Consider the following 15,761-nt stretch of genomic DNA (forward strand, 5'->3'; position numbering starts at 1 on the left):
TTGAACTGTCATTTTAATGTTAAAAAATAAGTACTACATTAATATTGTATTTTTCCAGGTAAAAAATTATATAATCTAAATAGTGACATATTATTGGATCATTGCCACGAGCCGCGGCTCCACTGCTAGCCGCCGTGGCTCACTTCCGCCTTCCTCATCTTGGTTGCCTGGGCAACAACCGGGACGCTTGGTTATCCCTGCCAGCCAGCTGTCTAACAATCGGGCGCTCGCTCGCAGGTCTGTATGACTTCAGCCTCCTATGGCTGATTGGGGGAGATTGCATTAGCCACATGGGCTGAGTATTACAGCTGAGCACTGTGCATTTTCATTGGGCCACATCACTATTTAAGGCAGTGAGGGCTAAGGCTCACTGCCGGTTATAGCTTTCAGTCTCTGGTTGCTGACCTGCTCCCTTCCACTGCTCTTGTGCTATTTTGGATTGATTCTTTGACCCCTGGCTTGCTTACTGGACTTTGTTGGATTGCCTGTGACCCTGATCTCTGCCTGTTCTCTGGATACATTGTTTTTGACCGCCCTGACTCTTGCTTGGTCTGCACTCTGCTGCCTGCTGTTGCCTCTCTGACCTCGGCCCGTTTCTGGACTCCGCTACCTTCTACCATCAAGCGCTCGCCTGCGCTGCAGTTAGATTATAAACTTGTACTACTCTGAGTTAAGACCTGGGGGCGTCTGAGTACCTGTGAGTGCTTACAGCTCTATAGGAAAAGCAGATGCTATAAGTGAAGACCTCTCCTACCTTTTCTAGGAGTTTATGATATTTTCTGTCAGCCCTAACAGACATATTACATTTTATTTGGGTAAGGATTTGTAATATGCTTAAATCAGCTTAAGGCAACTGTGCGCATTGTCCCCAAAAATCCCCTGCAAATATATTTGCAATATACCTCATCTGCCACAGTTACATTAAAAATGTCTGGATATGAACACCACCATGTTTCCTTAGTGGTTAACACTTCTGCCTCACAGCACTGGGGCCATGAGTTTGAATCCCAAATGTGCCTTAACAGTCTGGAGATTGGGCCTCCATCAGTAATGAAAGTAAATGAAATGTTAACCAAAAATAATAAAAACAAGCCCAAAAGCATGTTGCGTTGGAGAGAGTTACATTTGTAATCTGGAGACAGATTTATATTTGGGGTAGGGCATGTCCTTGATCATCTTTGAAAGTCATTCTAAAAATTAAACAAGTATTTGTATTACAGTATTTTATCCAATTACTAGAAATGTAATAGAGAACTCATGTCACCTGATCTCTCCTTGAGCTCCTCCAAGGGCTGGGGTCGGTGCCGGTGTAAATCAATCCAGCGCCGCTGGAGCTGGGCTATAGTCCTGCGGCGGTGAAACCGCAGCCATATGAAGTGGCGAACCATGTGGTATGCCAGCAGCTTCATTTCATTTGAAAGGTAGCACCCACTGGGCATGTTATCCATGCCCTCTGCCAATAGATGCAGCTCTTTATGGGCAAAGGTGGCAGACCTCATTTTGCAATAGTTAAAAGAGTAAGAGAAAAGACACCTTCTCTGCGCTCGTCCCGTTGCTTAGCAACGGGACATTACTTCCACCCGGCAGACCGGATGTCGCATGCGCCCGAACATCGCGTCTCCATTGCTAGGCAAGGGAGAAGCTTAGGGCCGCTTTCTGACCGCCAACCCCCACTTCCACCAATGATTGGCAGGAGTTACTATTTAAGCCAGACACCACTAGGGTGCCAGAGTATCTAGTCAGCTAGCCTGTCTCTTGGCTCCTTAGTTTTATATATATATATTACTGTGGATATTTCCTGCTTGGACCTCCAGATTCTGACCCCAGCCTGCCTGACCACTCTCTCAGATTACCCTTGGTTTCAGTATTGATCTCCCGGTTCTGACCCCTTGCTCCCTGACTTCTCTCCTGCTTGACTCCCTTGTACCTCGTTGCCCGCACGGTATTGACCCCGGATTGTCGACTACGATTGATCATCTAACCTCGCTGGTAGCTACCTGGGAGGGACGCAACCGACACGTCTCAGTAGCTAAGTCCAAAACTCCTTGCGGGGTTCCCTGGTGAAGACCTGGGGCGTGGTTAGACTCCGCGTCTCCTTGCGTAGCGGTGCAGATACCAGCAGGTAAGGCCTTCCGACTACCTTGGTCGTGACATCATACTCTGGCCATGACCTCGGACGGCCAAGGTGAACCTTCTGCTCGGGATCTGTTACTCCATTTGGCTCAAAAGGTCGAACAACATGACGCCGAGAAAGCCAGGCTACTCCAGTGTATTCAGGGTATATCCACCCGTCTGGATTCTCTACAGGTTTCACTATCTGTTCCTCAATCCACTGTCGTCACTTCTTCTGGGACTGTTCCTCCTGTTCCCACTCCGATCTTCCTCGCTGTGGCTGCCCACGCCTGAGAAGTTCGATGGGGATCCTAAAAGATGCCGAGGATTTCTTAACCAGTGTTCCATCCATTTTGAATGTAACTCGGGGGCTTTCTCCACTGAACGTTCCAAGGTGGCCTTCATCATGTCGCTCCTTTCTGGACAAGCCCTGGCATGGGCCTCACCACTCTGGGAATGAGATGGCCCCTTCTTCAGAATAACTCTTCCTTTGTTACAGCATTTCACAAAATTTTTGATGAGCCGGGTCGAGTATCCTCTGCAGCCTCCAGTCTCCTCTCCCTACGCCAAGGCTCTCTGACTGTCGGCCAATATGTGGTGCAGTTCCGTACCCTAGCTTCTGAGCTTAAATGGAATGATGAAGCACTTGTGGCGACCTTCTGGCAGGGTCTTTCGGATTGCATCAAGCACTGCCGGAAATTACATCTCCGCCACCCTGGCATCGCAACTCCAAATTACCATTCATGACTTACCTCAGCTGCTATTCCTAACCGCCATGGATGGAAACCGCGTCACGAACGGCTCCATTTCCAAGGTTACGTCCCCGGTCCGGCTGACGGTAGGGGTCCTGCATTCCGAGTTGATTGAATTTTAGGTTTTACCCCAATCCATAAATTCAGTCATTCTAGGTCTCCTATGGCTTGGACTACATGCACCTCAGTTCGATTGGAGTTCACCACAGCTCACCTCCTGGGGCCCCCAATGCCACAAGAGATGTTTAAGTTTGGTCAAACCCAAGAAGTTAGGTCTCTCCTCTACGTCGTGCCAGGCGCACTCCTCTCATTTTGAGATTCCGGCTCCTTACATTTAGTTTTTGGATGTGTTCTCCAAGGCAGCCTATGAGCTCCTCCCCCCTCATCGTCCGTGGGACTGCCCTATTGAATTACAACCTGGGAAGCCCATTCCTAAGGGCAGAATCTATCCTCTTTCCCTTCCTGAGGATCAGGCCATGTCTCAGTATATCACGGAGAACTTGCAACGCGGGTTCATCAGGAGATCTACCTCCCCTGCTGGAGCGGGCTTTTTCTTTGTAAAGAAGAAGGATGGTAACCTACGTCCCTGTATCGATTATCGACAGCTTAATGCCATCACTATTAAGAACAGATATCCACTTCCTCTCATTTCCGAACTCTTTGACTGTATTAGTGGTTCCAAGATCTTTTCCAAACTCGACTTACGGGGTGCTTACAATTTGATCCGGATTCGTGAAGGTGACGAGTAAAAGACTGCCTTTTGTACTCGTGACGTACACTATGAGTACCTTGTCATGCCCTTTGGATTATGCAATGCTCCCGCTGAATTTCAATCGTTTGTCGACGAGATCTCAGGGACCTCCTCTATAGTTCGGTGGTAGTCTACTTGGATGACATACTCATCTTTTCTTCCGACATCTCTGCCCACCGTTCTCATGTCAAAGAGGTTCTACTTCGGCTATGGCAAAACAACCCATTCTGTAAGCTTGAAAAATGTATCTTTGAAGTTCCTCAGATACCATTCCTGGGATATACTTTTCTCTGGTTCTGGATTAAGGATGGATCCGGTGAAGGTATCCGCTGTTACCAACTGGCCTCGACCCCTGAACCTGAAAGCTGTTCAACGTTTCACTGGTTTTTATAACTATTATAGACAATTCATTAACCAATTCTCCACGTTGATTGCTCCCATCACAAATCTTACTCGGAAGTCGGCAGATCTGAAGGTTTGGCCGCCGGAGGCCATTACTGCATTTACTTCCCTGAAAAAGGCCTTCTTGTCTGCGCCTGTCCTAACTCAACCAGATCAAAAAGAACCTTTCTTTTTAGAGGTGGATGCATCCTCTGTCGGGGTAGGAGCTGTTCTCTCTCAGAGATCCCCCTCTGGGGTTTTTTGGCCTTGTGGGTTCTTCTCCAAGAATTTTTCCTCCGCTGAGCACAATTATGGAGTCAGAGATAAACAACTACTTGCCATCAAGCTAGCACTAGAAGAATGGCGTCACCTTCTCGAAGGAGCAAGGCATCCGGTGACCGTCTTTACGGACCATAAGAATCTAACCTACCTTCGAGAGGCACGCTGCCTAAATCCTCGTCAGGCAAGATGGTCTTATTTCTTCGCTCGATTTGATTTAAGACTCACTTTTTGCTTCGGTGCTCTGAATTCTCGGGCGGATGCCCTATCCCGGGCCTTCAAGGAAACTGATGAGGTACCTGCAGTCAGACCTCTTTACATTCTCGAGCCTTCTAGTATCATTGCTCTAACTAGAGCCAAGACTCCCCCTGTTGGTTGCTCCTACTTGGAACCCCACCTTCGTTTGAAAGCCCTTCACTGGGCCCATGCTACAAAGTTTGCTGGCCACGCCGGATTCAAGAAGTCTTGTTCTCTCCTTACTCGGAGCTACTGGTGGTCTACACTCTGATCGGATCTTAAGGAATTCATTAAGTCTTGTGAGATTTGTGCCCAAAACAAGATTCCTAGATGCCACCCCTATGGGTTACTCCTGCCTCTACCCGTGCCTGAACGCCCCTGGACTAGCATTTCCATGGATTTTATTACCGATCTCCCGCCCAGTGAAGGATTCAATACTATTTGGGTGATCGTCGATAGATTTTCAAAGATGGCCCACTTTGTTCCTCTTAAGGGTCTGCCCTCTGCCCCTAAATTGTCCCGAGCCTTCATAAAGGAAATATTCCGGCTCCATGGTTGTCCCCAAGAGATTATATCGGATCGTGGGGTGCAGTTTATATCTCGCTTCTGGAGGACGTTCTGTAAGGACCTTGGAATCAACTTAAAATTCTTCTCGGGGTACCACCCCCAGACCAATGGCCAGATGGAGCGTGTAAATCAGGATCTTGAGATGTTTCTCCGCTGTTTCTCATCCGGTAATCAAGATGACTGGTACAACTTGCTCCCCTGGGCAGAATTTACTCATAACAATCATGTACACGATTCCACCGGTTCCTCTCCCTTCTTTACTGTGTCTGGCGCCCAGCCCATCCTTCCTGATTTTCCCTGTCCTCCGCCACTTCTGTTCCTGCCTCCCACTCTCTTGTTCATGATATCGCTCTCATCTGGGCATCAACAAGGGAGAACCTGGTAAAAACATCGCAACGATATAAACAAACCGCTGATCGCCATCGTAGAGTCGTTCCCATCCTCCATGTTGGCGACAAAGTCTGGCTCTCCACATGGAACCTTAGACTCCGGGTACCCTCAATTAAACTTGCTCCACGATTCATTGGGCCATTTCCAGTTACACAGGTCATTAACCCAGTAACCTACAAATTGCACCTGGCCCCCTCTCTGAGAATCCACAATTCCTTCCATGTTTTCCTGCTAAAACAGATTCTCCCACAAGACCTCTTAACCTCAGCCTCTATTAACTGCCACTGGTGACGAATATGAGATCAGCCACATTTTGGATACCTGTAACTTCCGTGGGCGTCCCCAGTACCTGGTTCATTGGAAGGGCTTTGGACCCGAGGAACTGTCGTGGGTATTTAAGGAGGATCTTCATGCCCCTCGTCTCCTGGCTAAGTTTATCAAGAAACAATCCTCGAGGTCTGCACCTCTCCGATGGAGGGGGGTACTGTCAGGCGCCGTCCCGCACTCCTACCTGGTGCCAGGATGGACGCCTTCTCTGCGCCTTCTCTACGGAGACACTCAGGGCCGCTTCCTGTCGGCAGTCAGACCAGCTGACCGCCAACCTCCACTCCCACCAATGATTGGCAGGTGCTCCTATTTAAGCCAGACTCTGGCACCACAAGGGTGCCAGAGTATCTAGTCAGCTAGCCTGCATCTTGGCTCCTTAGTTATATATATATATATATATATATATATATATATATCTATCTGTAGATATTTCCTGCTTGCACCTCCAGATTCTGACCCCAGCCTTCCTGACCACTCTCTCGGATTACCCCTGGTTCCAGTATTGATCTTCCGGTTCTGACCCCTGGCTCCCTGACTTCTCTCCTGCTTGACTCCCTTTTACCTCGTTGCCCGCGCGGTATTGACCCCGGATTGTCGACTACGATTGTTCATCTAACCTCGCTGGTAGCTACCTGGGAGAGCCGCGACCGACACGTCTCAGCGGCTAAGTCCAAAAGACCTGGGGCGTGGTTAGACTCCGCGCCTCCTTGCGTAGCAGCGCAGATACCAGCAGGTAAGGCCTTCCGACTACCTTGTTCGTGACACTGTATCTGTGTGGACTTTGTATATCTCCATGTTTCTGTGGGTTTACTTCAATGTGTCACTTAAAGAAGAGTACGTTAGGATATGTGTTGGCTCTGTCTATATTGTGCATATATATATATATTTATCATTGCAAACTATTAGCCGTTGAATTCGCATCCACATTTATTTTTATTGAACCTAATAGGACTTTCAAACATGGTGCTTGTCATTCAGGTCTATATAATGTATGTAATGCTCAATCTGCACGTTGCCTTAATGGTTAGACAATCCATTATGATGTATGGTGTGCATATTTAGTTGTGAGTGTTTTAAATGAACAATGCATTTCTTCTTATCTATCCGATGGATCAGGAGGTAAACGCCTACTCTTAAGTCAGTACGATCTCCGTACAATCTCTGCCCATTCCCATCCCTTTCCCAACCCTTTTTTCATAAGTGGTTGGAGAACTTATTAAGTAAAGTTAAGAAGGATTTTCATCTTAACTTCAGAAAATCTTATGCAACAGATTTTCCGTCTTATCTCCCTTTTCTGGGCATGTGCAGAGACGATTTTCGTAAGATCCGCAAAAAATGGCAGGTAGGATCAGTAATGAATCAAGCCCAGGGTGTGTGCTTTTACGCTTGTGATCCTCATTAACCCCCAAGAGCTGCAATATATTTGTTTGCACATAAGTAGTGTTCATTTGAAAAGAAGAAGTATCACCTAAAATATTCTATGATGAGTAAACAGGAAATAAGAGATAAAACACTTATTTTAATGAGAATTCCATGCTGAAGTGTTACATTGAAGCAATGTTTGTTAGGGTATCAGCATGCTAGAGTTGAAACTCAGAGTGATCCCAGTTCCTTGGTCACTAATTCCTTAAAACCACACAGGATCCTACAAAGTCCATACATTCACTGGTGGTTTTTAGGTTTGCTATAATAACTTAACCATGCCAAGCTGTTTGAGTTCATGCCAAGCTATAACTGTAAAATTGGTTCTGAGGAAGTTGCTCGTCCAACCACAATGATGGAGTTTGATGAACCAGTTTGGGTGCTGATGCAGTCGCAATGACAACTGCAAATAAATATATATCCCCTGTGGTAATGCAATATCTTCTACCAAACTGTAGGGAAATCTCTGGTTAAGCTGTTAACAGAACTCTGGGCAATGCTGCTCTGTACAACTGGTCCTGATGCAGTTGTTATGGGAATTGCAACAGTTGTACACCGATGTGCTGAGAGTGTCGCTGCTACAGGCAAGCTGTTGTTGCAACTTGGATTACACTGTTATAGCTGCTCCGATCTGTTGCCTAGAAATCCCCCCGACTCTATGTGGTGCATGCAGGGGTACAGTGGTTGCTCTCGCCCCCTCAGGACCAGTCACCTCACAGCCGCCGGTGACCGATTGTTCTGTTCTCCAGTATCTTCACACTCGTGTGCACTCAACCATCTCTCCCCGCTGACAGCATGTAAGCAGCCCCCGCAGCAAGCTACAGTGCTGCAAGGCTAAATATGAGCTTATGGGGAAAAGGATTTCAATGTAAGTGTAAATGTTGTGGTAAGTAGCTCTTAATGTAGTTTGGGTGGGGGGGGTGAAGTATTAATGGTAGATTGCGGGTGTGAGCTATTAATTTTATATTTGGGTTATAGTGGGGCATATTAATATAAAGTGGACTGGTGAGACTAATAATATAATGCTGGGGTGTTTTGGGGATTATTAAATGAACAAGGGTTTGAGATTGGAGAGAAGGTGGGACATTTATTATATGTGAATAATAATTATTTAAATGCTGGCTGCTTGGGAAGAAATAGATTTATTTAATGTTGAAAACTCATAATTTAATGTTGGGGCTGATTGGGGGAGGAAATAGATATATTTATTAAATGTGAATGTTATTAATTTACGTTGGGATTGATTGCGGGGAGGGATGCCTAATTACTCTGGTAAACAAAGATTTGTTACAGAGCACCTCAGGGGTAAATGTATTAAAGTCCGATTTTGCCAGCGTGTTAAAATCGCGGCAAATCGCGGGTCAACGCGATTTTAGTTCCAAACTCATCAAATGTATCAAGCTGCGATTTTTACCCTGAGCTTCAAAATCGCTGGTCATCTCCGTCGATTTGCAGTGATTTCAAACACTCCCGTGTTTGGCAAACTCTCCTGTGTTGTAGCAGCGTGTTGTAAACACATCACTGTTACACTGCCCTGCCATACAGCTGCCGGAGCTCCGGGAGCTGTAAAAACTGTAAAGAATTGATAAAAGTAAAAAAAAAGCGTGGGGTCCCCCCTCTATTAATGCTCAACCCTAGTGCTGCCTGACTACTGCTGGTTCCGTGAAAATCGGGGAAAAATTTTGCATGGGATCCCCCCGATTTTCACTTAACCAGCACTAGGCAAACCAGCCGGGGCTGGAAGCACTATAGCAGTGGGACACGCAGTAGGGGTCCCCCTGCCATAATGACTAACCAACCAACCCCAGGCTGTTCAGCGCTGGGCTGGATTGCCTAGGGAGTGGGGCTCGCCAAAAAAAAAATGAGCGGGCCCTCCCCCTAGAGACACCCAGCCCAGTGCTGATAGCACTAGGGCTCTTCCTACCCCCGTGGGCTGTGGGTAGTAGGGTAATATTGGCGATAAATGTTTAAAAAAAAAAACAGACGCCATTTTGTTTTGTGGAACTACAAGTCCCAGCCAGCCAGGTTGCCCAAAATATTGTGGCCATGCTGCTGCTTGTATAACTACAAGCTCCAGCATACCCACGGCAGCCAGGGCATGTTGGCACTTGGAGAACCACAAGCGAGATTTTGATTCTTTAATAACGCCCAAAATGGAGCTCCGTCACCATGTCACAGAGACAAAGAAGGGATAGCAGCGTCTTTGATAGGGTCTAGTGTAGTTAGGCAGGGTTAGTATAGTGATAGTCTCAAGTCACATTGCCAGTGCCAGATCTCACCCAAAATTAGGAGAGGTGTCAGTGGGCTTTGTTTAATAGGCTGGTATTGTGCTTTCCAGTTTCCATTCACAGTGTACTGTTGCAGAGCTCAGCCAAAATTAGAAGAGGTGGCACAAGGCTTTGCTTAATAGTTCAATAGGCTGTTATTGTTCTTTCCAGTCTCCACTCACAGTGTACTATGCCAGAACTCGCGCACAATTAGGAGAGTTGTCACTTTGCATTTTCTTTATAGAAATTTAATAGCCTACTATTGTTCTTTACAGTCAAAATGTATTGTGACACAATTCACCCACAATTAGGAGAGGTGGCATTTTGCATTTTCTTTATAAAATTTTAATAGGCTACTATTGATCTTTACAGTCAAATTGTATTGTGCCACAATTTACACACAATTAGGAGATGTGGCATTTTGCATTTTCTTTATAAATATGTAATAGGCTACTATTGTTCTTTACACTCAAATTGTACTGTGCCAGAGCTATATATTCCCATCAGTCCCCAGAAGACCAGGAGCACCAAGCAGCTGCTGGCACCAGTCATGATGATGATAATAATAATCCCTCTACCTCTACATCATCTGCTAAAGCCTTTCTTTGCATAGTATTTGTGTCAGGGAAACAAAAATGTAAGAAAACACATTTTACTTCAGTAAAGAAAAAAATCACAAGTTAAGGGCTGAGAAAAAAAAAAATTGCAACATGCCATTCTACACACGCAGTGACAAAGAAAGATTCAGGCCTTCACCTTACTTTAGGAGTGCTAATTCTGCAAATGTACTTCAGACATCTTCTTATAAAGGTTAGCGATGACGATGGAAGACTGTCACACTTTTACACAAGGAATATCACTGACTGGTATTAGCGCTACTAACCTGAGAGGCGCGGAGTCTAACACACCACCTTGTCACGATCCGCCTGGCAGCTCCTATCTTTTGGACTTTATTATTTGTATTTGTTCTTTTTATGTGTTTGCAGCAGTACCTCTGATGTCCAGAGGTGCTGCTATTGTGCATTTCTTGTGCTTTAAGGGTTAACCTTTCTGCTCTCCAATTATTCCATGCACCTGGGTGTGGTCTTTTTTTCCCTTTATATACCTGTTACTCCCAGCACACAGGGCTGGTTATTGTTGTCATCCTGATGTCATATCCTGTGGGTCCACCTTGTGATTCTTTCTCCTGCCTTGCTCCTGTGATTGTATGCTGCATTGGGATCTATCTCAGCATACTATCTGCTGACCTGTTCCTTATTTGTACCTGGGACTTATCCGTGCATTTCCCTGTGCATGCCGTCTGGAATATTACCTCACCTCCTATTTACCTGCATCAGCTGTATATCTGGTAAACTCTGCAAGATATTATGTCATCAACTGTTCCCCAGCAATAAACATTGTTTTTCTATGACTCCTCAGCTGTATTTCTACTCTGATCCGTGACACACCGGTGATCACCAGGGACCCCCACAAGGAGGTTTGGGCTTTGCTGCGTGCGATGTGCAGGTCGCGGTTCTCCCAGGAAGTCACCAGTGCAGCGATTAGAGAGTAGTCAGACAGGCCGAGTAGAAACCAAGGAAGCGAGGTACCACGGAGAGTAGGCAAGAGTAGTCAGGAATGGTCCAAAGGTCAATACCAGTGTGGGCAGCGAAGTACAAGGAATATCCGAAAGAGAGGTCAAACAAGCCAAGGAGTCAAATACACAGGAGGTCAGGAACAGGAATATAAACTAAATGCTGGAGCTGGTTAGAACCAATACTCTGGCACTAGACATGTGTCAGAGGCTGCTTTAAGTACTCTAAGGTGCCTCCTGATTGGGTTAGGGAGATTTAGGCGGTTTAGACATGCTGGCTGCAGACAGGTGAGTGGAGATGAAGTTCTGATGCTAGGCAACAGGACAAGGATTGCGGAGAGAAGGTGTCCGTCTCCGGCACCTGTGGAGAGCGCGGAGACGGCACCTGACAGGATCCTCCCCTTCTTTCTTACGGGTGGTCCAGGAATCCCGCAGAAATCTTGCTAACAGACGTGGAGCATGAATATCCTCTTCATAGACCCAAGATCTCTCCTCTGGGCCGTAGCCCTTCCAATGGATGAGAAATTGATGTTTTCCTCTAGATATACGAGATTCCAGAATGGTCTTGACAGGAGGAGGTGGAGAGGATTTACTGGAAAATTTGTTAAGAATGAGTGGTTTCAGCAGAGAAATATGGAATGTATTATGAATCCGAAGGGAAGCTGGTAGATGAAGTCTGTAGGTGACTGGATTAATCACAGAGGAGATGGGAAAAGGCCCTATATAGCGTGGAGCCAGTTTCATAGTGGGAACCTTGAGTCTAAGGTTTCGGGTAGCTAACCACACTTTATCTCCTACCCAAAGTCTTGGAAGGATTCTTCTGGGACGATCAGAAAAGTGTTTGTACCGATTTGAAGACAGTAGTAACCTGGAATGAACTTGGGACCAGATTTGGGAGAAATTGCGGACCAAGTCTTGTGCGGCAGGTACGGAGGAATCAGATAGATCGGAGAAGGTGGGGAGAATAGGATGTCTCCCGTAGATGGTAAAAAAGGGAGAGTTACCTGTAGACTCGTGTTGGTGGTTATTATGAGTAAACTCTGCCCAAGGTAAAAGTTCACTCCAGGAAGATTGTTGGTTCGAACAGTAACACCTTAGAAATGCTTCCAGGTCTTGATTGGTCCGTTCCGTTTGCCCATTTGTTTGCGGGTGGAACCCAGAGGAGAACTTTAGACTAATACCCAGCTGTTTGCAAAAGGACCTCCAGAATCGGGAGACAAATTGGACTCCTCTATCAGAAATGATGTCCCTCGGGCAGCCATGAAGGCGGAAGATCTCTTGAATGAACAGGTTGGCCAACTGGGAAGCAGAGGGAAGTCCCTTGAGGGGAACGAAGTGGGCTAGTTTAGAAAAGCAGTCCACCACTACCCAGATGGTGTTAAAGCCATGGCTGGCAGGAAGATCTGTAATGAAGTCCATGCTAATACTGAGCCATGGTAGATCTGGAATGGGCATTGGGTGGAGAAGGCCAGCAGGGGATCTCCTAGGCGTCTTGTGTTGGGCGCAGACCTCTCAAGAGCGGATGTATTTCTGGGCGTCCGAAGATAACGAGGGCCACCAGTATAAGCGGGATAGGAGAGCAACTGTCTTCTTAACTCCAGCATGACCAGCGAATTTGGCATTGTGGGCCCATCTCAAGAGTTTAGTGCGCAGATGTTCTTGCACAAAGGATTGACCAGGAGGAGGGGTCTTGAAAGAGTAGTTGGTCAAGGCTAGAATTGTAGAGGGGTTGAGGATAGGTTTGACAATCATGGATGATGAGACATCAGAGAAATCAAAAGATCGGGATAATGCGTCAGCACGCAAATTCTTGGTACCGGGCCGGAAAGTTAGTATCAGCTGGAATCTGTTAAAAAATAGTGACCAACGGGCCTGTCGAGGGTTCAGACATTGTGCAGACTGTAAGTAGGTGAGATTTTTATGATCGGTATACACTGTGATGGGAAAGCGTGCCCCCTCCAACAGATAACGTCATTCCTCCAGGGCAGTCTTGATGGCGAGAAGTTCCTTATCCCCAATCCCGTAGTTGGCTTCACTGGCCGAAAATCTTTTGGAGAAAAAACCACAAGGAACAGTTAAGCCTTCAGAATTCTTTTGGGACAGTACAGCTCCAATCCCAACAGATGCGTCCACCTCTAAGAAAAAAGGCTTATTTTGATCGGGTTGAGATAAGATGGGTGCAGACAAGAAGGCCTCCTTAATTGCTAGAAATGCTCGTACTGCATCTGGGGGCCAAGACTTAGATTGGCCGCCTCTCCTAATGAGAAGAGTGATAGGGGAAATTAACGTAGAAAACCCCTTAATGAATTGACGATAATAATTTGTGAAGCCAATAAAGCGCTGGGTAGCCTTAAGCCCAGAAGGTTGAGGCCAGTTATGAATAGCCTCCAATTTGCTTGGATCCGTCCGAAGACCGGAGCCTGATACATTATATCCTAGGAAGGGTACTTGAGAGCAATTGAAGAGACATTTCTTGAGCTTGCAGAACAGTAGATTAGCACGTAAACGGGAAAACACCTCTTTGCCATGCATGAGTTGAGTAGACAGGTCTTGTGAAAAGATGAGGATATCATCCAAATAAACAACCACTGATTGGTAGAGTAAATCCCTAAATATTTAGTTCACAAAGTCCTGAAAGACAGCTGGGGTGTTACTGAGCCCAAACGGCATCACCAGGTATTCATAGTGACCATCTCTGGTATTAAATGCGGTTTTCCACTCGTCTCTTCTGCGAATTCTGATTAGGTTATAGGCTCCCCTGAGGTCCAACTTAGTAAAGATCCGCGCCCCTTGAATACGGTCAAAGAGCTCAGAGATTAAAGGAAGGGGGTAGCGATTTTTAATCGTGATAGCATTTAGTCTCCTGTAATCAATGCACGGTCTGAGAGAGCCATCCTTCTTCTTTACAAAAAAGAAGCCTGCACCTGCTGGAGAAGATGATTTCCTAATGAATCCCTTCATGAGGTTCTCAGCCACATACTCCGACATAGCCTGTGTCTCGGGCAAGGACAGTTGGTATACCCTGCCTCTAGGAATGTTCTTTCCAGGGATGAGGTCGATGGGGCAATCCCAAGGCCGATGGGGAGGAAGGATCTCGGAAGCGGTTTTAGAGAACACATCAGCGAACTCAGAGTAGACTTCAGGAAGGCCCACCAAGGAAGAAGTACAGAGACAGGCCAGCTTGGGGTTAGATGGGAAAACAGATCTCATACATCTTTTATTGCAGGATGAACCCCAGTTAATAACTTGAGCTCGCTGCCAGTCGAATTGTGGAGAATGGAGCTTCAGCCAGGGTAGACCCAAGATGATAGGGTTAATGGATTGGGGTAGCACAAGGAAACTTATAGTCTCGGAGTGAAGTGCTCCTATCTCCATCCGGAGAGGAGAAGTAGAGAGAGAGATTGAGCCATTGGAGACTCTATTTCCGTCCACCGCATTGAGCATCAAATGTTGAGACAAGGGTATAGTATCAGACAAAGTTCGGTCACTAGTTTGGAAGAGATGAAGTTCCCTGCAGACCCCGAGTCCACAAAGGCCCAGGTAGTAAATGGGCCATTAGGGAAAACCAAGGTGACTGGCATCAAGAACTCAGACTCCTTCCGAAGGTAGGGAGAAAGGGACTGGGGTCCTAGGTTGACCTCCCTACTATCACCTAGGAGGTGGCGTTTCCCGGCCTCTTGGGACAAACAGAGAGAAGATGTCCTGGTTCACCGCAATACAAGCAGAGGCGGTTTTTCATACGTCTCTCACATTCCTCTGGGGACAGACGAGAACGGCCGATCTGCATAGGCTCCTCTGCAGGCGGAGTAGGAGGAATAAAGTTAGGTGCCAAATGAGGAAATGGCCGGCGAGTGCGGTCCCGTTCGAGAGCTCATTCCCTGTGGCGGATGTCCACCTTAACACACAGGGATATGAGGTCATCCAGATTGGAAGGAAGATCACTAGAAGCTAAATCATCCTTGATGCGCTCATTAAGGCCTTGCCAGAAGGTAACAATGAGAGCTTCGTCGTTCCATCGGAGTTCGGCTGCAAGGGTCTGAAATTGTACCGCATATTGTCCTGAGAGCCTTGGCGTAATCCTAGGAGACCAGAGGTGGCTGAAGAGATTCTTCCGGGTTCATCAAATACCTTGCGGAATCTTTCAATGAAGACCACAGAATTTTGTAGTATGGGGTACTCTCGTTCCCAGAGTTGGGAAGCCCAGGCCAATGCTTGCCCCGAGAGAAGTGAAATTAAATAGGCCACTTTTGCTCTTTCTGACGAGAAATTCTCCGGAGCCAACTCAAATTGAATTGAACACTGGTTGAGGAAGCCACGGCATTTCATCGGATTGCCATCATATTTCTCGGGAGGAGGAAGACGGAGGCCTCTGACGGTAGTACCCCTAGCGGGGATGGTAGGATCTGATGCAGCACAGGAAGTGGCGGCCGAGGAAGTGGTAGATGGTGATTCTTGCAAGAAGTCCAGATGGGAGATGACTCCCTGAATGCATTGCAATAATTGGGTCTGGTTGGATTCTTGTCGTTCCACTCTTTGACCCAGGTGAATTAATAAGTCGCGGGCCGAAGGTTTGTCCGGTCCGGTCATGGCCAGAGTATTCTGTCACACTTTTACACAAGGAATATCACTGACTGGTATTAGCGCTACTAACCTGAGAGGCGTGGAGTCTAACACACCACCGGTGTTCACCAGGGACCCCCACA

The 15,761-nt window shown here is 46.8% G+C and overlaps 1 protein-coding gene and 1 long non-coding RNA gene across 2 annotated transcripts in view; one reads left to right on the forward strand and one right to left on the reverse strand.

Moving 5' to 3' along the window:
* The window catches only part of CARMIL2 (capping protein regulator and myosin 1 linker 2), a 1,059,949-nt gene that overhangs the window by 435,860 nt on the left and 608,328 nt on the right, over window positions 1-15,761 (forward strand). The gene's annotated exons all lie outside the window — the stretch shown is intronic.
* The window catches only part of LOC142103486 (uncharacterized), a 42,491-nt gene that overhangs the window by 973 nt on the left and 25,757 nt on the right, over window positions 1-15,761 (reverse strand). The window lies entirely within an intron of this gene.

The sequence above is a fragment of the Mixophyes fleayi genome, chromosome 10, assembly GCF_038048845.1.
Source record: "Mixophyes fleayi isolate aMixFle1 chromosome 10, aMixFle1.hap1, whole genome shotgun sequence".
NCBI classification, from domain to species: domain Eukaryota; kingdom Metazoa; phylum Chordata; class Amphibia; order Anura; family Limnodynastidae; genus Mixophyes; species Mixophyes fleayi.